General features: G+C 37.1%; 1 protein-coding gene across 12 annotated transcripts in view; it reads right to left on the reverse strand.

Moving 5' to 3' along the window:
- Positions 1 to 26960, reverse strand: part of Pkhd1 (PKHD1 ciliary IPT domain containing fibrocystin/polyductin) — a 513180-nt gene that overhangs the window by 58546 nt on the left and 427674 nt on the right. The gene's annotated exons all lie outside the window — the stretch shown is intronic.

Genomic DNA, 26960 nt, shown 5'->3' on the forward strand with positions numbered 1-26960 from the left:
TGAATGTGCTATTAAGAGGTAAGGCCTGGTTAGAAAAGGTAGGTCATTGGTGGTGTAAGCTAGAAGGATATATTACCTACCCTGTCCCAACCTTCTCTCTCTGCCTCCTGGCAACCATAATGTGCATCACTTTTTTCTGCCAGACCCTTCCTCCTTTCCCTGCCTGCTTTGGAGCCAGCTGACTATGGACTGAAATCATGAACCAAAATAATCCTCTCTGCCTTTAAGTTTTGGATGTCAGGTATTATGTCTCAGCAAGGAGGAAAGTGGCTAAGATAATAGAAATAAACACTAAAAGCTCTTGAGAAAAAACCAAACAATATTACTCTCACACACAGTATAACACAGAATACATAATCCAAAATGTGTGGGTATTTCTCCTCAACAGTAACCAATTCTCCATCAGAAAACAATTGGATACCATACAATTTAACTCAGTTCTGACACTACTTAGTGTTGGCATCAGACCCCATAGGTTAAGGTTAATCTCACAGACTGCCCCCACTGCAGGTGCCAGTCATAGGTTCCACGTCATGACCTGTGCTTCTGACCAAAAGCTAAAAAAAGGTTGCCTCTGAACTTCTCCTCAGCTTCTGAGGCTCACAGAACTAAGGGAATTACATCATCATTGATCTTTCTCCATTTACTATAAAAGATATCACAAGAGATATAAATGAACACCCAGATGGAAGTGATGCAGAAGACAAGGCATGTGGGAAGGAGCATGGAGCTTCTGTGCCCTCTCCATCCTTTGCCATCCACCAGACACCCAACATGTCCAGCCACCTGGGCACTCTCCAAAGCCTGTTTGGGTTTTCACAGAAGTTTCATTATGAAGGCAGGATTAGTTACATAACTGGCCATTGGAGACTGTCTCAACCTTCAATCCCTCTCCCCTACTTTGTTGCATAGAGATGGGGTTAAAAGTCCAATCCTCAGTCATCACTGGTTTATGACATGGCATGGTGGTGCATGCCTGTAATCCCAGCACTATCAGAGGCTAAGGCAGGATAGTGGCAAGTTAGAGCCCAGCCTTGGCAACTTAGCAGCTTAGTGAGACCATGTGGCAAAAATAAAAATTTTTTTAAAGTTCTGGGGATGTAGCTCAGTGTACAGGCCTTGGGATCAATTTCTAGTACCAAGGTATGTGGGGGTCACCTTAGTAGGACCAAAGTCGTTCTTAAGACCCAGTAATTTCAGAGCTCTGCGTCAGAAGTATCTGTCACTCAGAAAATAACAATGATCTTAGGAGTTCTGGGTTAGGAGCTCTGAGTGTTGGAACAAAAGATTTTCCTAACACCCGTATCTAAAAAAGTTTTCAGATCTCTACCTAAAAAAAATCAATAACAGACACATATATGTGTATTTTTACATCATAATGTCACCTCTCTATCATGAAAAAAGGAAAAAGGAGAAGGGGACTCAAATCAATGGAAACAGAGGTGGATTGAGGGGACTAGAAGAGAAAATTGATGCAGGTTTGTTAATATTGAAAATATGTATTGTGATCAGACAGTGAAAGAGTTTAGTGTACTATATGATTTTCACCCACTCTCTCTTACATATAAAGAATGAAGAAATACAAGAACAGAGAAAAAAGAAAATAGTAATTTGGGAAATTGTTAACATTAAATAGAGCCCAAGTGAAGGCTAATCAGGCTAATGAACACATTTTAAAGAAATGTTGTTATTCATGATTGCCATCATTCTTTATCCCCTTATCCATGAACAAAGAAGACTTCTTTTAAATCCACAGGGAGGACATTTCATCTTCCAACAAAGATTTCCTTTTCATTTAAAATTGATATTCACATAGTCTTCTTGCACTTTTCTAGATATTTTTAATTTACTTTAGTTCAAGTTCACCAAAGTAGCTGAAGGAATGGAACAGCAAAAACAAAAATCAAACTATTTCTATTGCAAGAAATACTTCATTCAAACATGAGCTAGGCTTTTCTTACATACTTCCTTCTAAATAGTATTATTAGAAATGTCTGCCAGAGTTGTCCATGTTGTCCAAATTTAACTACCAAACTTTTACTTCAGGACATAGTTTGACAACAATTATAGCAATGACGGTAAAAAAAAAAAAATCACAGCAGAATTAGAAAACATTTCAAATTCAATAATAATGAAAATTTTAACATGTCAATATTTGTAGAATATAGTTAAAATAGTGCCTCCAGAGAATTTTATGGTATTAAATGGCTATATAAGAAAGAATTATGTAAAAGCAATGTCCTATAGTATTCTTTAAGAATTTAGAAAAAAGTCTAATATACAAGATGGTGACTATAGTTAAGTATATCTGTAAGGTATATCTGTAATTGGCTAAGACAGCAGATCTTAAATAGTTTTAACACACACAGTCCCAAAATAACTGGCAATGTATATCTTAGTTAACGTTAATGGCAATAATTTTACAATGCACATATACATCAAAATATCATATTATACTCTAAATATATACAATTATCTTTATAGTTATATCTCATTAAAGCTGGAAGAGATGAAGGAACTACATTTCAAAAGTTAAAAAAAATTAGAAAAACAGCAAACTCAAAGTAATAGAAGAAAATGGTAAATAAGACAACAAAAATTAATGAAATAAAAAAATGGCTACCACAAAAAAATGTCTTTATAAAAGGAGGTAAATAAAATGGTTCTTGGAAAATGTCAACAAAATTAACTCCTTACTAGACCCAAGGAATGTAAATCATCAATTTCAGCAGTTTTATTATTATCGATGCTACAGTCAAAGAATAAGATACTTCATGCCAACAAATTCAACCACATAGATGAAGTAGACAAAGTCTTTGAAAACTGACACAAGATAAAATAAATCTTTACTCTGTCTCCTAAATGAATTGGACTTTTAAAATTGAATGCTAAATCATGAATTTAAATAAAAATTTAATTATCAGTTTTACACAACATTTTTCTCCCTATGCACCTATAATATGATAAATTTGATACTAAATTAAGAATTATTTTCAAGCTGAATGGGATAGCACACATATGATCCCAGCACTTTGGGGGGGCTAGGGCAGGAGGATCACAAGCTCAACTCAGGCCTGGGTAACTTAGTGACTTAACAAGACCCTGTCTCAAAATAAAAACAAAACTAAACTAAAAGATGGCTGGGGATGTAGGTTGGTGGGGGATGTAGGTTGGTGTGAAGCCCCTGGGTCTAATCTCTTGTATAGGAGAGAGAGAGAGAGAGAGAGAGAGAGAGAGAGAGAGAGAGAGAGAGAGAGAGAGAGATTGTTTTCAAAAGCATGGCTCCAGTAGAAAGAAACTCATTGCATGATCTTACTGGCTATGCAAATTGCCTTGAGATCTTGATGACCAATTGTAGTAGTTATACCTTTTCCAAATGAGATAGTTAGATGGTTTCCCTGTGGAAAATCAGTCAGCCACATAGGTTTCCCTTTTCTAAGCTCTGCATCTCACTGTCTTTAGTTTTACACATTTTCCTGCTATGCTGATACAATGGCTTAATCATTCATATTCAATCCAATTTTACAGATCTCTCTGGCTTTGTTCTTCCTGCTTCTTACCTAAGACACATAATGCCTTTCAAAGTGATCTCTACAGATTGCTAAACTTAAGAACTGTCCCTAAATAAAACAACCATTCTCTTAGTTAATATATTTCTAAATCATTCAAATATATCACTTGATAAACTACATAACTTAGTAGGAATCTCTGCCCTTAAGGGGTTATTTCTCAAGGACACAGACCACATATCACATGTAAATTACCACAAGATTTAACATTCTACCTCAGACATAGTACATGCTCTTTAATATGTAATATTTGGTTGTTATATATTGTTCTTTTTGAAATTCTTATTCTTCAAGTCATTTTTGTACTGTATATTCTTTCTAGGTAGCTTGTTATAAGACTGTTATTCTATAGCTGAAATATTTCTTAAATCGACTCAAAATAACAATACTCCTGATCATAATATAAATTTTGTTAATCAGTTACACAACTGATTTATTCACACCAGGTTCTGTTGTGATAAAATATTTTTTGAATCATTCATTCATATATTAAATGAATACACATGGGAAACATGAATTTTTCTTTCCTTCTTTTGTTCCTTATGACACATGTGTTCTAAGAATCAAATAACAAAAGTGAGTCATTTATAATAGGATTCAAGTATTCTTTTGGAGCTTTACCTGTAGAATATGTACCTTTGAAGAGGTCCAGTAATTTAATTCTTTTCATTTGTTTATTTATTTTTACATATTCCATCCAGAAGTCAGTTCGCCACAAAGTCTGATCCCAAAATCATCTCTAGCCTCAGCATCCAAAGCCTCTACTTAGTTATTAACCAATTACATGGACAGAGAAGAATGTGACTGATTACTCATGCTGCAGAGTCAACACAGAAAAGGCAAGATCTTGTGCAGAAGAATAAGAAAGAGAAGAGAAGGGTTTGAATTGAGAAGAGAGGGTATGAAAGGGCACCATATCTGCTAAAGATATGTGCTTCAAAACTCAGGTACATTTTGCAGACTCTAGCTAAGGTCTCTTGCCCATGAGCAAACTCAGGAATGAGGTAACAGAATATGAAAAACAATAAATTCTCATGACTCATTGGAATTTTGAATGAGTTGGATTACAAACCCTCAAAACAGAGAAGACTTGAATAAACATCCCTTGAGATTTCTTGTGCATGCTTAACCTGCTAACAGTAAATGCTTTGTTACTATGTCACCTGTTTCTTCAATAATAAAAACCTAGTTGCTTTATTATCATCAAGCAATATTCTGGGATTACTGTAAATACCTGTCACATGTGGGTTCTTAAATATGTTTGTGTTATCTATTTGTGTGCTTGAACAGAGTTGATTGTCTTCCTGATTTCAGAGGAACAAATGTGACACCAATGACATGCATTGTTTCTAGTCCTAATCTTTCCCCCTTGTTTGGTTTTCAACCTCTGTGCATACTGCTTATTAAAAAAAAAAGTCAAAGTACTCTGATCTCTGTAATATTAGAAGATTCACCATTATGACTGTCACAAAGTTGATGATTTAAAGTTGACAATCACTGCCTTATGTTAGTCTGTTTTCTGTTGCTCATAATACACCCAAACACACTCAAAGACATACACACCACCACCACCACCAATTAACTAGTAAAGGAAAGAGATTTATTTTGTCTCACTGTTCTGCTCTCGGTCAAAGGCCTGCAGCTGGGGATGGCCTTCTCACTGGCAGAGTGTTGACATGGCACAGAGAAGTATGTCAGGAGAGACAGGGGCCACGTGTGTGTATCCCAGGCCAGTCATGGGGACTCCACCCTGATTGCCTCTTTTAATCTTAATCCCTTCACAGAGGCCCCGCCTCTCAACACCCATTAAGTGTCTACCCTAGGAATACTTCACAATGGAGATTACATTTTTATATGTTTCTAAAGAAGATAAACCTATTCAAACCATAGCATGTCACTTTAAGAAGGGTTTCAACAAACATTGGTTATTATAAAATGTTCTAATCATTCTTTCTTCCCATATTCCCACAAAATCAAGAACATTCATAATTTTATCCAGTGGAGGCATAACAAATATTTAAAATTATTTCTTTGGTTCAGATCTTTATGACAAACAAATGTGGGTAATTTTGCTATCCTAGAAACAATATGATACAAAAATCTATAATAAATAATGAATTAATCAAGGTGTATGAAAGCCACAGTACTTCTCTAGCCCTATGATTCAGCAGTCAGAGCTGAAGTTTCTTTGACAGTAGTGATTATTAGAATGTGACTTCCTCAACCTCTTAATAAAGGAGATAAAGCTGCTTGCAAGTAGCATTTATACAGTGGGAGGTGGGATTTAGAGAGTAGAGCATTACTGTACAGCATGTAACTAAATAATCTTCCTTTTATATAGGCAAGTTAAATGAATAGACACTTCTCAGAAAAATTACAAATGGCCAATAAATACATGAAAAAATGTTCAACACCCCTAGCCATCAGAAAAATGCAAATTAGAGTAATACTGAGATTCCTTCTTCATCCAGAAAGAATGGTTACCATAAAGAAATCAAATAATAACAAATGCTGTCAAGGTGACAGGGAAAAAGGTACCCTTCTAAATTGTTAGAGGTAATGTAAACTAGTACAACCACTATGGAAATCAGTATAGAGACTCATCAAAAAACTAAAAGTAGAAATTACATTTGATCTAGCTATTTCACTTCTAGGTATCTCCCCAAAAGATTTAAAAACATCATACTACAGTGATATGTGCATACCCATGTTTATAGCAGCACAACTCATAATAGCTAAATCTTGGAAGCAATCTATTATGTCCATTAACAGATGAATGGATAAAGAAACTATGGTATTTATATACAATGGAGTACTACTGTACCATAAAGAAGAGTGAATTTGAATCATTTGTAGAAAAATATATGTACCTTGAGACCATAATCACACACACAAGCTTAAAAATTATATAACTTCTCTTATATAAGAAACTCAAAGTATGATTAACTTAAACAGCAAAAGAAAAAATGGATGATAGGAAGGAGAGGTAGATCTTCTGTCAATGTGAAGAGGATCTTGAGGTGGAGGGGGTAGAGAAGAAAGAGCAATAAAAATAATAAAGATACATTGTGTACATGTACTTATGCTATACAATGAATGTAATCATTACATACTATCAACATGTACTAATAAAAAAACTATAATCCCTCCAAACAATTACATTATCATTCCTGGTAGCACAAGCCTATTTCTAGCAGGAACTTCTAGGAGTTTTGACAGTAAGGATTCTATTCAAAGCAGATGCTCTATACGGGTTGAAAAGTCAGTTCTTCGCATTGCATGTCTATTGATTCAACCAAACCATCATATTGAATAAAGTAAACCAGACGCAGAAAGTTAAATTTACATGTTTTCTCTTATATGAAAAACCAGATAAATAGGTAGGTAGATAGGCAGACAGACAAGACAGATAGGATAAAGGAAACCAGGAGGAAGATTTCTAAAGATGGGAACAAAATTAAGTGGGATGAAAGACAGTAAGGGAGAGGGAGTAATGGAACTGAAAATGGTTAAGATATGTTAAATGCATGTAACCAACTTTCTAAAAGAAACCCCACCATTTTGTAATGCTAACATGCACTAAATATATATATATATATATATATATATATATATTTCGTACTGAGGATCGAACTCAGGACCTTGTGCTTGCGAGGCAGGCAGCAGAACCACTGAGCCAAATTCTCAGCCCTAAAAATAATAGTTATTATAAGTTTGTAACATTGTTAGAGTAAATCAGCCTGCCAGTGAGAATGAGATTATGAAAAGAAGATAATGTATGCCTATAACTCAAAGCATCTTAAAATGTACCAGAAAAGAAAAGAGAGAGATGGTTTTACTTAGATGCAAGCTGAAGTTCTGCAGAACCCAAAAAGGGGAAACCGATGGTGGAGGGAGTGAGGGACTGATAGAGTAAGTTCCTTGGGTAGCTAAGGAAGAACAGAATCTAGAGCTCTTATAAAGTACCCATGTTCATTGTGTATCACAAATATGTACTAATAAAAAATAAATACATAATATCTAAAAACAGGTGGCATTGAATAGATTGAAAGACTTCATCTCCCATGGAATGGGAAGGAGGGCAGTGTGTCTACTACCAAGTAGAGGTAGGTGGGAGACTGAAGACAAAGCAAGGTCATCAGCTGAAAGTCAAGTGTGAGGATGGGATGGGAAAGTTAGGACTTAGGTGAAGGAGGTTGGTGGAAAGTTTGTGGTTTGAGAAAATGGTGTAAAACATCCAGTTGAGGAAGAAGCATAAACTCATGAGTCATCACCTGAAAACGGCATACTTAAATTTAGGATTTTGAAGATTGATGGTGATAATTTCAATGTTATGATTGCATCTATAAGTAGCAAAATACAGTAGGAAAAAAAAACACCTGGTGAAAATAAAAATAGCAACAAATATTATTGAAGGCTTTCTCTGTGTTAGTTATTCTTCCAGAGAGGATCTGGGGATGAGGTCAGCAATGAGAGTCTGAATATACAAACACAATGGCTGGGTCATATAGAAAAAAGAGAAATTAAGCCCACAATCTACAGAAACCAGTTCAGAACGTCAATCCATTATCAGTCACAGTCACTCTCAAAGTCAAATTCCTATCTGCTGTACCAGTCCAAGACCAAACAATAACTCCAGAAAAATCAGTCCAGCCAGTACTTGACTAATAGCTGATAGTTTCCCAATTTTCCTCAATAATTCCCTAATTTCCCCCAGCTTTCAACTTGGAACCAATTGAAAGAGGCCACATATGTGCCCTAACTAATCACACTGGATGCCCTATTTTCAGTTAGCCCATGTCCAGCTTCCCTAGCCCAGCAGCCTTCTGTTGGGCACACCTGGAGCCTTTTCTTAATTCATTCCACTATAACACTTCCCATTCTAGCTTCTGCCTTCGAGTCTCTGCCAAATGCAAGTAACAGTATCTGACTTCCTTGCTGTGGCAAATTCAGAATAAATAGCCTTTGCTTATTCTCCTTTGGATGGTTTTTGTTTATTTCCATAGGAATCAAGCATTTGGGCAAATTATTCACCCTGATAAGAATCATGGTAGAGTTAAGATGGAGAAGAAAGGAGTAAGCCAGTTGCTATGACCTTAGGGAAATAAAAAGCAAGGCCCACTGTGTAAGTACAGGACATATGAAGTAGGGGGAGCAGGTAGCAAGCCAGATGGTGTCAGCCTCAAAGGAGCAGATGTTCTACCCAAAGGATATTACACAGAGCCTGGGAATAGCCTGAGAAGATAAGGGAAACTCAGGACTTAAGGGTGTGACTTAAAAGGCTATAAAGAGAGTGGCATTTGGCTAGGTTTCAGTGGAAGCAAAAAAATAAAAAATAAAAAGTGAAAAGAATGCTCTTTGAAAATGAAGATGGTGCTGATTCCAACCTCAGAATTCCATGAAGCACTGGGAACAAATTCTGGAGTAAGGAAATGAAAGGATGGATGAGCTCCTGAACATCAAGGAAAGAGGTGTATTCTAAAGATAATAGATAATGTGTGGTGGACTTGTGGATAGTGACTGAGGCAAGTAGGGATGTTAGGAAAAACCCACCGTGTATTCACACTAATGGTGGTGTGGAGACTAGGGTATATCAAAGGGGTTCTGTGGGCTCATATTTTTTGTCAGTGGAAGAGGCTCTCAGTTACTGCTTAAGCAGGTTTGTGTGGCAAGACGGTGGTTACTATATGGTCATTTCAGCCAACATATACTGTTGCTTAGGATACAGACATATCTGACAGAAAGCCCATAGACGAATGGCAGTGGTACCTGGAATGGGAAGAGTTGAAGAGGGAAAGAACTAATTAAAAGGAAGCATAGCTTATGTCAGCTGCATAGGGAGGGAAATAGAATGGCAAAGAAGTCTTGACTTTACTGCCCAGAAACCCTGACACCATAAGGTTAGTGGTTCTTCCTGCTTTCTTTCCTTCTGCCCTTCCTTCCTTTTGTCCTTCCTTCCATTCTTTTCTTCCTTCTTCCCTCTCTTCTTTCTTTCCTCTGTTTTCCCTCCTTCCTTCCCCTCATCCCTCTTTCTCTTCCTTTTTTCCTTCCCTACTTCCTTTACTTAAAACTTCTTAATGGCAAGCTTAATTGGTCCTACGTTATAGGTAAAAGAAATCGAGCCACAGCAATTTTGAGTTAATATAATTATTTGGTAGTAATAAGGAAGAGGGGAACATAGTTCTAAACTTCTACCTAAGCCTTTGGCAAAATGAAACGTAACCCAAATAACTTCTCTTTTGGATTATATTTAGATTTAAGGGTCAGGTGTGATTATTAATACGAGAGAAGGGTTGTAATAATTAGGAGTTCTGTGTGCACAATTTATTAAAAAGTACACATGGAAAGATTTTTGGTTATTTGCAAATCATATTTGGTGAGAATTCATTTGCTTTCTATGTTATTTTTTGACCTTTTAAATAAATATTTTATCATACTATCTTGGGAATATAAACATATAATTACAAATCTAACAAAGGTAAGAGTCCAAACATTATCAACATGTAATATTAATTATTCAGCTTTGTAACCAAATTTGGAATCTTAATCTTCATAAATTAGAAATTTTTATTTCTCCAGAATTTACTAATTATTGGGATATGAGGTTATCAGTATCTTATTATTTATCTTCCTATGTCATCTTAGAGTGAATCAGTGAAAATATTTTAATTTGGCAGGTAAAAATAAAGCACATGTAAGTAACATATTCAGGTTTCAGAAGTGCTAAATAGATACAGTTCTTAATTACAGCAAAGAGCACACATTAGCTACTTAAGAGAAAGCTACACACACAGCTGGACAGACGTCATTGTTCAAACCCCCAGCCTCAGCCAGCAGGGGCCCACAGTGACACTGGCATCATTTCCAAAGAGCGCTCCATCTTTCTTACTGCAGATTTCTTTCCCTCTTGCTTGTCTCAGATGGAGAAGGTTTAGTTTTGAGTAATGATTATCTTTCTCACTTGTTTTTGTCTTTTCTTTTCCCACTTAGCCAAATGGCCTTATCTGCCAGTCACAATTTTTGTGGTCTGCAATTCTGATCACTTTTAAATGAAACCCATGCTGGCTTTGGTAATCATAATGTCATTTACAATTTACCACTAAACACGTTTATTCAGTTAGTAGCACACTGGAGAAAGAGAACTCCATATGAACTCACCGTGAAAGGCCTAATCTGATTATTTCCTCATGAAAATCCAGGCAGGGGTGCTTGTAAGAAGGGCTGAGAGGAGAAGGAGAAAAAGCAAGGTCTGGCCACAGCTGACTTTGATAATCAATGTGAATAGATAAGTGATACAGCCTGTCAGGGCAGCCACTCAGTCACCCCAGGGCATTCCTCTCCAAAAGGCAAGAATGGACAGGACCTAATGAATGCTGAGTGACCAGTGAGTGGGCTTGGCATATGCTATTGCATGCAACATGGACAAGAGCAGTGATGAAGTCCAGAAACCCTTCTCTAAGTGGGGGAAATTAGATTAAGCAGGCTGTGTTTGTGTGTGCATGTGTATACGTGAATATTTGCTCTATGTATATTTCACCTTCTTAAAATATCTTGCACACCTTTCCCTAGCCTGGAATCCATTGGCCTCAACAGTTAGAAAAGAGAACTAGATGTATCTTATGGAGGAGGAGGAAGATCATGGATGGGCGTGTGTGTGTTTGTGCATGCACGCACATGTGCACGCACACACATGTGTGTGTGCATGTGTGTGTGCTCAGGTTGCTTCCAGGGTTCTAACAAATATTAACTTTGTGTCAATATTTGTCCTTCCTGTCGTGAAATGAGGATTTTCCACCTCATTTCACATTTGAAAAGAAAATATGCCAAAGGGGTTGTCTTTGCTAAGGAAAAAAATTAAAAGACAAAAAAAAGAGAAACAACTTCTATCTTTTATTTAGAAAAATGGATGTGAAGTGAAAAAACAAGTATTTTTAAAATAAATGATTTGACTCAAAGGCACATAGAATCTTTCCATCTTCCTCTTTTCAACAAAAGAGAAAAATTCATATTTCTACATTTAAAATTAAATGAAATACATCAACATTAATGATTATTTTCCTGGAGGTTAAGACTATCATTTCCCACAATAATTTTTTTTAGCCATTTTGTGATAGATTTCACAATTCATGGTAGAGTAAAAATAGGAGACTTTGACAAAAACAAAATATGTAATAATTCTCTTATGTTCAAAAACAAAAAGAAATTTTTATAATTCCTTTCTGTCAAACAACATTTATACCTCATTATTTCTAATTTAACAAATATAAATGGCCACAATCAAATAAAGTGAAGTCAGGTTGAATTTATCCTCTTATACCTGTTGTCACAGATTCTCCAGCTGTGAGGAGTAACACTGTAGAATCTCAAAGCTGTGTTCCCAGTTGTACAAAGGCAGTAACAGAGATCTTCAAAAGAATTATTAAAGAAAACATGCTTTGATCATGTTAGAAATAATGCAGGAAAATAATCTGTTTTTCCAAAAAGAATGGTAGTTAAATGTTTTTTTTAAAAAAAAACTCTTCCGAAGTAATTAAGTGTATGTTATTTTGTAAAGTGAAGGTAAATTGGTGGTAATGTCCTTTATATGTAAGAAAGTAGAAATAAATGACAGGAAATACAAATTTGCTAATTTAAAGTTAAGAATTAGAGGTCTTTAAAGTCTACCGAGTGACCATATATGGTAGTTGTGCTTATAAAAGAGACATAAGCTTTCTGATATATTCATGCACATAGTTATTGCTTTAAGTAACTAAAGTGTAATTATAGTAGTTGTTATAAGATATATATAAGCAATTTGAGAAATTTAAGTTCACTGAACTGAAAAAAGTGTAACATGTATTCAACAGTTAGTTCTTAGAACTTTAAAATTAATGCATTTCCAGATTGGCTTTCAGCACTTGCTAGGCAGTGGTACTTAGCAGCACAGTCACCTCTGGCACCATTCTCCATGAGTAAGCCTGCTTTAGTACTTAGTGACTGATGGAGTAAAGTGGCTTTCAGCACTTGGGGATGATGCAATACAAAGGCACGGAGACAGTTTTAAAGGACTTAACACTCAGTAGCGGGAAGCTCTTCCATGAGGAACATATACATCTGCAGATAAGAAAGGAGCTAGTAAACTATAGGAACTACAGATCATAACCTCTCACACAATTCCATGAGCAATTTCACCAGAGTTCTTGTGCTTAGCTTTATTTTCCATGGGGACACATTTCCAAATTAATCTGAGACAGACCACATAAAATCAGCCATTGCTTGTAGCAAGGGGATACCTTCTATCTTTAACAAGTTCACTTGATGAGTATTTCAGAATATCTATTACCTTTTGATAAAAGTATTACTTTGAGAAGCATAATAAACAGCAGACAAAAATAAGTGGTGGAATGACAATGAAATTGGGGATGAGAAAGGTAGAAACACATATATCCAATAGATCTTTCTTCTGAATCAGACATTTTTACTGTTTACTTTTTAAAATTAAAAATCAAAAAACTTACTTTCATTGATGGGAGAAAATTTAAACAAATTCCAGGGACTGCTTTATATTATTTCACAATGCTGAAATGTCACTATCTGCATACTACTTGAAATAAGTGACTTAGAAAGTTTTTGTATTTTTGTTACTTTGTTGTAATATGATTTTACCTACAAACATCAATGGATATGGTACCAATTATAAATTTTATTCATTTAATACTCCATTGAAAACAGCCCCAGCAAATTCAAGCTCAGGAAGTACAGCTTAGTGAGTGTGAGATCAGGTTTAGAGTTGGAGAGCTTTGCATTGCTTGTCACCTCTACTTCTGTCTAGTCACAAAACCTGGGCAAGTTCAGTATCCTTTCTCCACCTCAATTTTCTCATTTGTCAAAGGGATTAAAAATTGTACACAGTTCATAGGCTGATTGACAGACAGAGTTAAATGAGATATGTTCAGAGTCCATGACAAACAAGTGCCAATACATATAAGCTGTCACATTCTCCACAATCGAAAAAGGTTATTTAAAAAAAATTTTCACATCCCATTTGTCTTTTTTGGTTCTTTCTTCAACTCAAACTAGTATTTGCCTCATAGTCTGGAACAGTGCTTGTAAGTATTCCATTCATATGAATAGTGTTGAAAGAGGCAATTACAAGTCACAAATGCTAAACTACGGGCATGAGAATCTGTATTTAGAAAATACAAGCATGAGAAATACATATACGTATATACATAGTGTGTGTGCACATGTGTGTCCAGGAATTGGGCACCTATACATTTTTCATTACTGAAAAAAAAAAAACACTGCAAAATCCAAGATGGTTTTTTTTTCCTTTCATGTAGTCTTAACTTTTTCTTCATTCCTTTTGTAATACTCTCCACCCTTCCACCCCCTCCCCACCCTTTCTCTCCACCTCCTATTTCTCTTTTGCTAGCAAACCTTGCCTGCTAACTTTAAACAAAGCAATGTTCACAGGTTAGTTTAGAGGCATGGACAGCCAACAGCATTCTCTACAAATACAATCCCTGGCACACTCTTCCCCTAGAATGATAAACTTATCACCTCTCCAGCTCTCGGTTTGAAGCAGGAGCAGTAATTTCTGCTGGATGCCAAAACTGAAATGAATATGACTGTGCCATGGTCTGCTCTGAGCTGTGGCTGTAATGAGATTTGAATGGGAAGCCCCGGACACAATAAATCTGCGCCATATGTGACCATTTCCTGTGTCAGTTCCTTTCTCATAACCAGTGGAGACTTTTTTTCCCTCTCATGACCCCACACCATGACTCTGAAATCTTTCATGGCTGCTTATGGGCCTCAGGCTTTTTACAGCAGTTGTATAAATAAATGAATTTGACAGCAAACATCATAACAGTTAGCAGTAATGTGTGTTCGCCACAAGTGCCTATGCTGCTCACTGGAGAAATGGCAGAGGAAACAGCTTGTTTTGATACCTAAACAAAAGTAGTTTCATTTGACAAGTGGTGAAAGAATTAGTCAAATTAACTTGAAATCCACTAGGACTATTTTTGCCAATTTTCAGTGCCAAGAAAACGTTCCCAGCTTCTCACTGCCCATGAGTCACAGGAGATAAATTTCCCCCCTTTATTTTGAGATAAGATCTGGGCTGGGAATACAGAGCTTTTGACTGATATTTTATATTAATCTTCAGTGTAAGTCAAGACTGTCGAGTATGGGAACTCAGGTACATCAAAGAGTTTCAAAGGAAGCATGTGGCAGAAAAGCCAAGTAGGATACTTTAGGTGAAAAAGAAAGAGGTGTCTGTAATGACCCAATTCACTGATTACCTGTTGACAGCAAACTAGACCTTATGAATGTGTCCTTTCCGTCTTTACTGTCTTTTTTTTTTTAAGAGCAACGACAACAAAAAAATCTCTGAACCAAATAGTTCTCAAAAGAAAGGGACTTAGCATTTTCCCTATAGTGTCAATAATATGAAATCTCCTATATTTGGTGGATTTGTGGTCAATTTAGATAAACAAAAAGCATTTAATTTTCCTCAATTACATAGATTGGTTGTTTGAAAGACTTAAATAGTCCCGCTCTTCTTCTGGCATTTCAGTGCCAATCCTGTTGTGCCTGCTGTGAAGGATGGTAAATCACAGTGGTTACTATCTTGACACTGGTTACATGGACTCAGATGCAAACTGTCCAGGTTCAAATCCTAGCTCTTTTACTTATTCTTTCTGTGACCTTAGCCAAGTAACTGAACTTCACTCTGCCTCAGTTTCTTCCTTTGCAAAGTGGAAAGTTTCCTGGTATGATATTCTTTAATCTACTCTGTTGCTGTAACACTCAAAATTGGATAATTTATAAAGAAGAGTTCATTTAACTCACAGATCTAGAGGCTTGGATCCAAGATTGGAAGACCACATCTGCTTACCTTCTAGCATGAGTCTCATGTTGTTCCCCGCATGACAGAAAAGTGGAATGGCAAGTAGGCTTGTCCAAAAAAAAAAAAAAAAGAGGGCTGCACACTCTGTAACAACACACTGCTCCCAGGATAAGTCACTTTTTCAAACACAATGCTCATCCCTTCAAAGACCCTTCTATCACCCAAACGCCTCTTAAACCCTCACTGCAACTCTCAATATCCTTGCATTGGCAATTAAATATCAACATGAGCTTTAGAGAGTCAATTGTATGTTTGTTTTTGGTACCGGGGATCCAACTCGGCACCTTGCACTTGTGAGGCCGGCACCAGAACCACTGAGCTAAATCCCCGGCCCGACAATTGTATTTTTAAAAGTTCAGAACAATACTTGTCACATAATACCTGTTGTTATGGTTATTCTTATTAGTAGCCCAAACAAACAAACTAAAAAATAGTTTCCTTACAAGTACTAGATCTCTTTTCTATCACAGCTTGATATTGGTGGCTAATCTTGGAAATAAAATGTAAAACTTGCAGGAGAAAAACATACTAGTAACTTCATTTAAGTCAATGACAGTTAATTACGAAGTATAGGGCAGCACCACTTGAAATAAAAATATCATTTGACCCTAAAATTTTTCTTTAGATGAAAGTTATTTTCACTGTTTTCAGGTGGTATACTTTGTCATGGACAAGTAATCATTGACTCTAGAATTTTCCCATATTTAACAAAAATATTACTGATTAGGAAAATAAAATTCAAGTGCTATCACCAATTAACAGATTGTAATCCAGGTTTTGTTTTTATTTTTAATTTAGTTATTAAAATTGGTTCAATAATGTGTTTTAATTATATAATTAGTAATATATAAGAAGTATTTTAAAATTTTAGCAGGTATGGATTAGAATCACTAGGACCAGATATTTTCTTATAGAGATCCTGCCACCTATACAATTTGTTTCCAATGTCTTTATTTTAACTAATTGACAAATTCACATGGATTTATATTTTTCCATATCTAGTCAAAGTTTGGAAAAAAGTCTGAAATATTAATGACTGAATTGTGTAAAAAATAAATATACTCAAAGTTTTTTCCTCTTAGACCAGCATCAATTCAACTTGAAAAAGTACCAACGAAGGCAAATGTAACTTTATAAAACAATGATGAACCTGAAGGGGACAGAATAAATATGCAGTTAAAAAGATGCTCTTGTGAGCTGGAGTATGAGGGCTACTAGATACATGAGAAGCATCCTTCTATCATGGAACAAGTTTGAGTGCAACTGCATTTATAATAAAATCAACAATGTATCATTGCTTAGATGTAAAAGTGCACAGCTATATCTAGGAAGCTTCTCAGAAACTGGTATGTGAGAAAATAGCTTTTTCCCCTAGACAATTTCATTGTTGTAGAATGCCATCTGATAAAATGCCTCTCTTGCTACTTCCAGATTCTTTTCCAAGATCTACTTCTAGGATGCATTACCCAACGCACCTTAGGATCGCCAAAGGTGAAAATTTACGAATAACTCCAGACATTTACAGCAGAGGGCCACCAAGGATGAATAAACACAGGCACGAATTAGTGTCTTCTTTTATTGGCCAGCCACTCCTACTGCCTTTTAATTACCAAGTGAACACTGTAGCCTTGTAAATTCTGTTTTTCTCGATTAAAAGAAAAACATAAGGGGATAGAGGAATTTTATGAGACCAGCATCCTTAATCAAGCATTGTGGATCTGTGAAAATAACTGCTCAGCTGTTTCTTCATTATTTTTTGAGTATGTGTGTGAATACACACAAGCCTAGCCTTACTTCAAGAAGTAGCCGGTACTACCCTACACTCCTAAGTTTGGGCAGGAGCATTAATTAGTCATTAGCCATTGAGCAGAGGTAACAAATGTCCCTTTGGGACTATATAATTTAATTTTGTTTTGGTACCAGGAATTGAACTCAGGACCTTAGGCTTACAAGGCAGGCAGCAGAACCACTGAGCTAAATCCCCAGTCCTATATAATTTAATTTAAAGAGTTGGCAAACCATATGCCACAGGTCAAATCCAGTCTGCTGACCATTGTTAGAAAGCACATTTCACTGGAACACACCCACACACATTTATTGATGTATTCTCCATGGCTCTTTGCACTACCAAAGCAGACATGAGTTAACTGTGACAGAAACTTGTGGCTTAGAAAGTTGAAAATATTTACTTCCAGAAAGTGTTTGCCACCTTCTGCTCTGAGAGTTCTATTCGTCTCCGCAGCAGTGACTACACGAGTAGACAATAGAGGCTGATCTCTTATCCTGGGTCCCTGCCAACTATAGATGGACAAGGAGTACACTCCAGAAATAAGCCTTTACTGTAAGCTGTTGAGATTTGTGGGTTGTGAGGTATGGCATTCTAACCCAGTCTCTATGCCATAATCAGACGCACATATTTTTCTGAACATATGTAATACATCCTGCTTTAGGGAAGAGAACAAAGAGCATAAGGGAAGTCTTTTTTTTTTTAGTCCTCAGGAGATTTAACATGAAGACAGAGTACATTTGCATTCTTAGCCTGTGTTTTGACTGAAAATTTCCCTGTTCAAACACAAATCTCCCCTACAAAGTTTATCCCAGTATTTGCTTCATCTAATGTCTGAGAACCTAGAAACGTTCAGAAAGCTATTTGTATGGCTTTCTACAAATTTTCCTTCTTTACCATTGCATTATAAAGATGAAATTTCTCTGATATACTGCACACACAAAACATTACTGAAGTGATGAGGGAGATATTTCCATAAGCCTAGAAGTGGCATGTGAAAGCTTTTCAGGATGAGCTCTCATCTTTGCCCTTTGACAGCTTTAATATGAGTGAAACATACATACAACAGGCTGTACTTGCTCAGTTTGCTATATACAGATCTTCTTCTTTGTAGGGATAAAAACAGCACTGTTTCTTTGTAGAGAACAAAGTGGTCCTTCAACTTCACAGAAGGGAAAGTTGAGTAAACATGCTGTCACGGCTGCTGCTCCTTGGAAGTAGAGAGGAACTGAGACCATGAGAGCATTGAGCTTTGTGTTCCTGGTATCAGTCATAGAAGGCAGAGCCTAGGAGCTTCTTGCTAAGTAGGAGCAGTGCTGTGTCCTGATGAACAGAGACAAGTTTGAACTGCATATTCCAATTTAGTTTCTTCCTTCTTCTTGGAACTTTGACAACTGACAGGCTAGCAGATAACCTCAGTGTCTTTATCATGTATACAAAATATGTGAATATTTATCCAACACAATAGGTTGCATAAAAATTAATTGTACTGATGTCCTGGAGAAATAGCTGGGGAATGTAGATTGAAAGAGGAGTCAGTTTCCCAAGCAATCTACTCACTAACGGTAATATATAGGAGCCAGAAGGGAAAATAGATGGGAACCATGGAAAAATCAACCAAATATTGTTTAGTTAGTGGAACAAATAGCCATTAGGATTCTTACAAATCCATTTTTAGAATTCTTATAAATAAGATGATAGGCCAGGGCATCCCAGGTAAGTTATCCAAAGTCATACTTTAATTTCAGTGACTCCTCCCAAAAGCTGGTACAGCATAACTGAGCATGATAAATAAGCTTTAAAGAAAATTAGGTATTCAATTTTGAGCAACAAAACATAGCTAATCACTGAGTTACAAAATTGGCATTGAATATTCAGAGATAGGATAGCTCACAGTATTTATAACAAAGGCTTCAGATAAACTATGAAGAACAAGTACTGAACAATACAGCTACAGATACCAGTCAACAATAAATTCCATATACAGACTCAAGGTGAAAATGAATATTTTTTTAGGCAAAACTTTAGTTATATTTAACTAGATAGAATAATAATAATAATAGAACAAGCTGTGTGGTATGGTCCACATATAGGGATACATCAGAATGAGCTCTTCAATTTGGATGAAACCTGGCATAGACTCAGGAAATCAATAGTGATACTAAACTTCATCACATAACCTTAGATTTTTATAAATGTATGGAGTAATGGTGGGTGACAAGAAGGGAAAACTAGAAAGAATGTCATTTTCTAGCCCTTCCATTGTATAGCTCTGACATTTAAAAAATAGATTTAACACTATTTATTGAGCATTTACCATTATTCTGGTAGTGAAATAGACTTTGGGAATACATATAATGCTTAAAAAGAAAAGGAAAAGCAGAGTGCTTGCCTTAAGGAAGCTTACTTAGTGTCACATTTCTAGAAACTAATTGCTCTCACAGTCTCACTCATCTTTGCAAATCTCTATCCTCTCCCATACACTCATATTAGGGCCTGATAAGCCCAGCAAAAGGGAAAAAAGATCAAAATTTCCTGGGTGTATAGTACTATGAGAGTCATACACACACACACACACACACACACACACACACACACACTCTCTCTCTCTCTCTCTCTCTATTTCAATTAGCACAAAAAACTGATAAGTGTGTTTTTATTTCTTCCACTTTGCAAATAAAAACACTAGGCTTGAAGTACAGCAGATGTCAGAGTCAGACATGAGAAGCAGCCTAGATCCCTGCATCACCATGAAGAAGACAGCTACTGGAGCAGCCCCCTGATTTTCAGGCTAAATTGTGTCCAAAACAAAGGTTTTTGTTGTTGTTGCTGTCGTTAGTAAACAATTGAGATGTAGAGATTATGTATTAACTGGAGTTGCTAACTTTGCCTCATACATCTCCTGTGTTTTACATGAACAAATGAAGTAAAAATGTCAACGTGAATATATACAAAGACAAAGCATAAAGAGTGCTAAAATACCCATTAGTGTAGGCGCATTATTAAGAGGAAAACACAGGTGTCATGACTTTCCAACTTAGGCTACTTTCACCAGGGTTGTCTGTAGGGCATTACTGCCTCACTCTGTGTTCTTGTAAGTTCATTAAAAAGTGGCTACAGTATGAGTTTTGCCCTTCGAGGCATTCTGCACTTGGCAGCCAGCTCAAAATTAATTTGGGAGCCCTTAGAGACTGCTAAGGATTCAGTTTCCCTGAGGTCTGGAATACAAGCACTTGAGCCACATACTGTACACCAAGCCACAAAGTCAGAGGCTATAAGCTGTTCTTTTAAACTTTAAAAAAGTTTGGCAAAAAGGCAAGAGCATATTTATAATTCCTAAGAGACAGCTCATGTGCTTTCTATTGGACCTGCTCTATGTCAAAGGCCAATTTCCATCAATTATAATATACTAAGTCATATGAATATTTTGTTTAGAAAAATTTACACACTGAATCAAAAGCAAAATTGGACTATGTCCATCATTGGGGTGTTTATCATTCTCACAACTACAGAAATATTTTTTGCTTGGATTCAGGGGCTAATTTTCCTTGAAATACAGGATTTTCCAGATAAAACCAGTCACTTGTCTTTCAAGAACGGTTTTCCAGGTTAATAGGAGCTGCCTTCTGGGAAGATACTACACCCCATAATGCATCCGGCCAATTCATTGGTGTCATTCAAAGTGCTAAGGGTAAGAGTGGGAGAATTCCTTCCTGTCCTCTGAGACGATCATTTTATACCCCACAGCTTCAACCTCATTATGCTTCACTTAGGGCATAATTACAGTGTTGTTATTGGTCATAAAATTAACCAGATTGTCTTCTCTTTTTCTTTCTTCTCTTCAGTGTTTCACTTCCTGACCTTCCTCAACAGAAAAGTCCATGAGCTGATTACATGCTAAATGTAGAAGTATTTCCTTTTATTTGTTTTAAATTTTCCCACTATTAATTTCATTTAGAGCATACTTGTTCCCATATTATGTAATAGGTTAACAAAAAAGGAAAAGAAGAATGTTTTATTACTTTAATGAAATCTGAAAAGTTTTATTCTTATCTCTTAATGATTCCAAGACCATTACTTTCTCTCATCTTGTCATCCAAAAGTCCTGCCTGCATTTATATTGATCCATGGGTACATAATTCAACTTTTATAGTCCAAGACCTTTTGCCAACTGTTTCTCTTTGCTACTTTCCAAAACAACTTCTTTTGGTTAAGGAGGACTGATGCCTTTTTGTGGCAGTGGCACATTCCACAGCATATTCATGGAACTTTTGATATTGCTGTTCCTCCCATCGTTCTATTCAAATTGTTTCCTCACATTCTGATACTTTCTAAGCTTCTAAAAAGATTTTCTTGGGCTGATTACTGGCAAACTGAATTCATTCCATAATTTACTCTAAAAATGACAACATTACCATTGATGGATGGTGGGTTTGGCTGAAAACCCTTAAATCACACCTACCCTGGATGCAATGATTTAGTGTGAGAAGCATTTTGAACCAATGAGTCATGCTCCCCTTATAAAGCAGGATGATTGAACTTTTTTATATGTTAAAAGGATTAGACTCTGTGATCTTTAAATTCATGCCAAAAAGCTTTTCAGAGAAGTTGGGGGCTTCACCTCTGACCTCATCTTTAGCTCGTATACCTCTCATTAGGTCAGACCACTCTTGACTTCCTGCCTGATGCTCGGACACTTCAAATGCACACCCCACTGGGGTATCTGCCAAAATGGAACTCTCTAATCTCTCAGATGGCTGTGTGGCTTATTCCTACACTGACTTCTCCTTGGTTCTAATGTCTTCTTTTCAGCAAGGCCCATTCTGATAAGCCAATGCATATACACCATCATATGGCCTCCTGTCATGCTCTACATTACTATTTTGTCTGCAGCACTTTGTTGCTTTCTAACATACTTATTGATAACCTATTTGTTATGTGGATTAGCCCTCCCCTTCTCCTCTACTAGAAGATTTACTACTTGATCTTAGTAGAAACTGAATGCTTGACCATGGGACATGCTGAGCTGTACATCATGAACTTGGTAATATCTGACCCATTAAGTCATAAAATTGGACATGCACAGCAAAAGTCCATCATTAAATGGAAATGATATATATGTGATAAAAGTCAAGCAGATACAAAAGGCACAGGTAAGTTTCATGAAGAAGTTTCCCAAAAGTCCATAGTTCCCACTCCTGCTGTACCACCTTTGTCCCCCAGCATGCATCTATGACTTCATAGGATATACCACATGATTAGTTGACTGAGGAAGATAAGACTAGGATCTGGTTTACCCATTGTTCAGCATGTTATGCAGGCACTACCCAAGAGTAGACAGCTACAGCACTACACCCTCTTTCCAGGACATCTCTGGAGGACAATGGTGAAGGGAAATCTTCTCAGTGGGAAAATCTTCAGGCAATAAACTTGGCTGTAATTTTGCTTAGAAGAAAAAATGGCCAGATGTACAACTACATACTAATTCATGAGGGGTAGCCAATGGTCTAATCAGATGGTTAGGGATTTGGAAGGAACATGACTAAAAAATTGATGACAAAGATATTTAGAGTTATGTGGTTGGACCTATTTGTATAGGCAAAGGATATAAAGGTAATTATGCCCCATGTAAATGCTCACCAAAAGGTGACCTCAGCAGAAAAGGACTTTAATAATCAAGTGGATAAGATGACCCATTCTTTAGATAGTAGTCAAGCTTTTCTGTCAGCCACCCCAATCATTACCTAATGGGCTCATGAACAATTTGGCCATGTGGCATGGATTGAGATTATATGTTGGCTCAGCAACATGAACTTCTACTCAACAAGGTTGATCTGGATATAGGCACTGATGAATGCCAAATATGCCAGCAGCAGAGACCAACACTGTACCCCTAATATAGAACCTAACATAGCACCCTACAGCACAGCATCAAACTATGGCCTGATGGCAGGTTGATTATATTGGACTCTTTCCCTCAAGAAAAGGGCATCATTTTGTCCATACTGGCATAGACACTTTTTCCAGGTATTGATTTGCCTCCCCTGCACATAAAGCTTCTGCCAAAACTACCACCTGTGTACTTACAGAATACTTTATCCACTGTTGTGGTATCCCATACACCATTACTTCTAACCAAGGAACACATTTCACGGCTAAAGAAGCAAGGCAATGGGCTCCTGCTCATGGAATTAACTGGTCTTACCATGTTCCTTACTATTCAAAAGCAGCTGGATTAACATAAAGGTGGAATGGCCTCATGGAGGTGTAGTTACAGCACCAGCAAGGTGATAAAATCTTACAGGGGTGCAGCAAGATTCTCCAGAAGAATTTATATGCTTTGAATCAGCACCCATTATATGGTATTCTTTCACCCAGCCAGGAATCAAGGGATGGAACTGGGGATGGTATCATTCACCACTACCTCTAGTGATTCATTAACAAACCTTTTGCTACCTGTTCTCACAACCTTATGCTCTGCTTGGCCTAGAAGTCTTCATTTCTACAGGGAGAATGGTTGTACAAGAAGTAAAATGATTCCATTGAACTGGAAGCTATGACTCCTTTTTGGCCATTTTGGGCTTCTAATGCCTCTGAGTAAACAAGCTAAAAAGGAAGCTATGGTATTGGCAGTAATGATTGATCCAGACTACCAAGAGGAATTTGAACTATTACTTCACAATGGAAAAATGGAAGAATAAATTGCAGTGCAGGATATCCCTTAAGGCACCTCCTAGTATTACCATCCCCTGTTATTAAGGTCAATGGAAAACTATAACCCAATTCAGGCAGATGACAAATGGCACAGAACTTTCAGATAGGTTACCTCACTAGGTAAATAACCCAGACCTGCTGAGGCGCTTGTTAAAGCACAAGGAAATAGAGAATAGGTAGTAGAAGGTAGTTATAAATACCAACTACAATAATGTAACCAGTTATAGAAATGAGAATTGAAATTGCAATTTTTCTGTCCTATTTTGTTAATATGATTGTGCATGTATACACATATATTGAGCAGGTAGCTTTGCTTTCTTTCTTCGTAACATAATGTGGATAGACTTAATATTGGTTCTTAAGTTTTTTTAAGTCTATAATAGTGTTTAACATTGTTAAATGTTAGGAGAAGAATAAGCATCACCCAAAGAAAAACTTTGCCTTCTATTCTAAGGAGGGAATTAGTGCATTTCCATTTGTACACAGGATAGTAATATCATGTTAGGTATAATCATGAACTTGCTATTGTATAGTATTTGGAGGTTAATATTGTTTGAGAAAATGTGTCCGGTTGCCAAGGCGACAAGGGGTGGATTACAATAGTTAATTGAGATGTCAACTTGAATGGATTAAGAAATTTCTGCCCTACTGAGGTCCTGAGTCGCACAGAACAGGCCAAAACAGCCCGCTGCACACAGGAAGGTCTGTGTGTGCCCTACCAAGGTCCTGAGTAGCACGGAAGACACTGAATCACCCCACTGCAGACAGGCAGACACCTGGTTAAACACTACAAAGATGCAGAGGACACCAGATCACCAGACCAAGGTACTGAGTCCTGCTGTTCATGGCCCAGAGGTAGGGGCTTCTGAGCCGTCCTCCCACTGCTCCTGGTCCACAAGAAGGGGCTTCCCAGTCACCATCCCTCCCGCTGCTCCCAGCCCAGAGGAAAGGGCTTTTGGGCTACCTTCTGTCCCACTGCTCCTGGCCCAGAGGAAGGGGCTTCCCGGCTACCATCCCTCCGGCTGCTCCCAGCCCAGAGGAAAGGGCTTTTGCGTCACCATCCCTAACGCTGCTCCCAGCCCCTGTCCCACCTCTCCCAGCACACAGGAGGTATTCCGTGCAGGCGCTAACAGCCCCCCACCCCAGTGGAAATGAGAAAACACGTAAATAAGTCTCAAAACCAGACTTCCAGATCACCTGCAGCAACCACAAAGGGAAATGAGATGGAACACTCTGATACTCAACCATCTGGACCCACTGAACTGGCAACAAAAGGGGATCTGGAAAAAATGAAATCAGAAATAATTTCTAAGATAACAGGAGAAATTGTGCCCTTAGTGCAAGACATGATTAATAAATCTAGAGAGGAGCTCAGGAACATGATGGAATCCCAACATAGGAAACAAATGGAATCCATAAAACAGATGCAAATAGATTTCCAGGACATGAAAAGCTCCATTGAAAGTCTACACAGCAGAATGAGCCAATGTGAGGACAGAATTTCAGATATAGAAGATAAGATTGCAATTAGTGACCAGGAAAAGAAAAATTGCTTCAAAATTATAAGGGAACATGAGAAATCAATCCAGCAGCTGCTAGATAATGCAAAGAAGAATAACCTAAGACTGATTGGGCTCAATGAAGAAACAGGAGAGAGTGCAGATGACATAAAAAATCTCTTCACAGAAATAATGGCAGAAAACGTCCCAAGCAGGGGGAAAGAGCTTGACATACAGATAAGTGAGGCATATAGGACTCCAAATAGCCTTGATCAAAAAAATCTACACATAGGCCTATAATTGTTAAGATTTCAGAAACACAACAGAAGAACAAAGTTCTCCAAGTAGTCAGAGAAAAGAAACAAATCACATACAAAGGAAAGCCCATCACAATCAAAGCAGACTTCTCAACACAAACCATCAAGGCAAGAAGAGCTTGGAGTGACATATTCCAAGCCCTAATAGAAAACAGCCTCCAACCCAGATTGATGTACCCTGCAAAACTACCTTTCAAAATTGATGGAGAAATAAGATACCTTCATGACAAAGAGCACCTTAGGAACTTTGTGAATACCAAACCAGCACTCCAAAGAATTTTACACAATATCCTAGGAACAGACATTGAGGATCACAACCCCAGGAAGCAAAGCAGAATGAACCCATCTGGCATGACAAGAAATTAAATGGAAATGGAGGAACCCAACAAAAAGAAAAAGTCATGGCAATGACAAGTCAATATGATTCAGTTATAACCATCAATGTTAATAGTCTCAATTCATCAATCAAATGAAATAGACTGGCAGAATGGTCAAGGAGCAAAATCCAACAATATGCTGCATACAAGAAACACACTTAATTCAAAAGGAAATTCATAGACTGAAAGTTAAGGGTGGAAAACAATACTCCATGAGACAGGAACCTGAAAAAAAGCAGGAGCAGCTATCCTCTTGGCAGATCAAGTAGACTGCAAACCAACACTGATTAAAAGACATGAAGAAGGTCACTATATCCTTGTAAAGGGAAGAATCCAAAAGGTAGAGATGACAATCATAAATATCTATGCACCAAACACTAGTGTACCCAACTATATAAAGCAAATACTAATGGACATGAAAAGTCCTATATGCACTAATACAATTATAGTGGGGGATCTCAACACCCCACTGTCACAAATAGATACATCAACTTGACTAAAAATAAGTAATGAAATACTAGAACTCAATCAAACTCTTGAACAAATGAACTTAACAGATGTTTACAGAGTCTTCCACCCCACAAAATCAGAATACACATTCTTCTCAGCTGCACATGGGTCATTCTCAAAATTAGACCACATACTCACACATAGAACATGTTTAAGTTAGTGCAAAGGAATTGAAGTTATACCCTGTATATTATCAGACCATAGTGTGATGAAATTGGAGATCCATAGCAAAAGAAACTCAAAAAGTTTCATAAACACATGGAAATTGAACAACACACTTCTGAATAACCAA

This window comes from Heterocephalus glaber, unplaced genomic scaffold (genome assembly GCF_053883595.1).
Source record: "Heterocephalus glaber isolate CG9 unplaced genomic scaffold, H.glaber_assembly_v1.0 deba00001523, whole genome shotgun sequence".
Taxonomy (NCBI): domain Eukaryota; kingdom Metazoa; phylum Chordata; class Mammalia; order Rodentia; family Bathyergidae; genus Heterocephalus; species Heterocephalus glaber.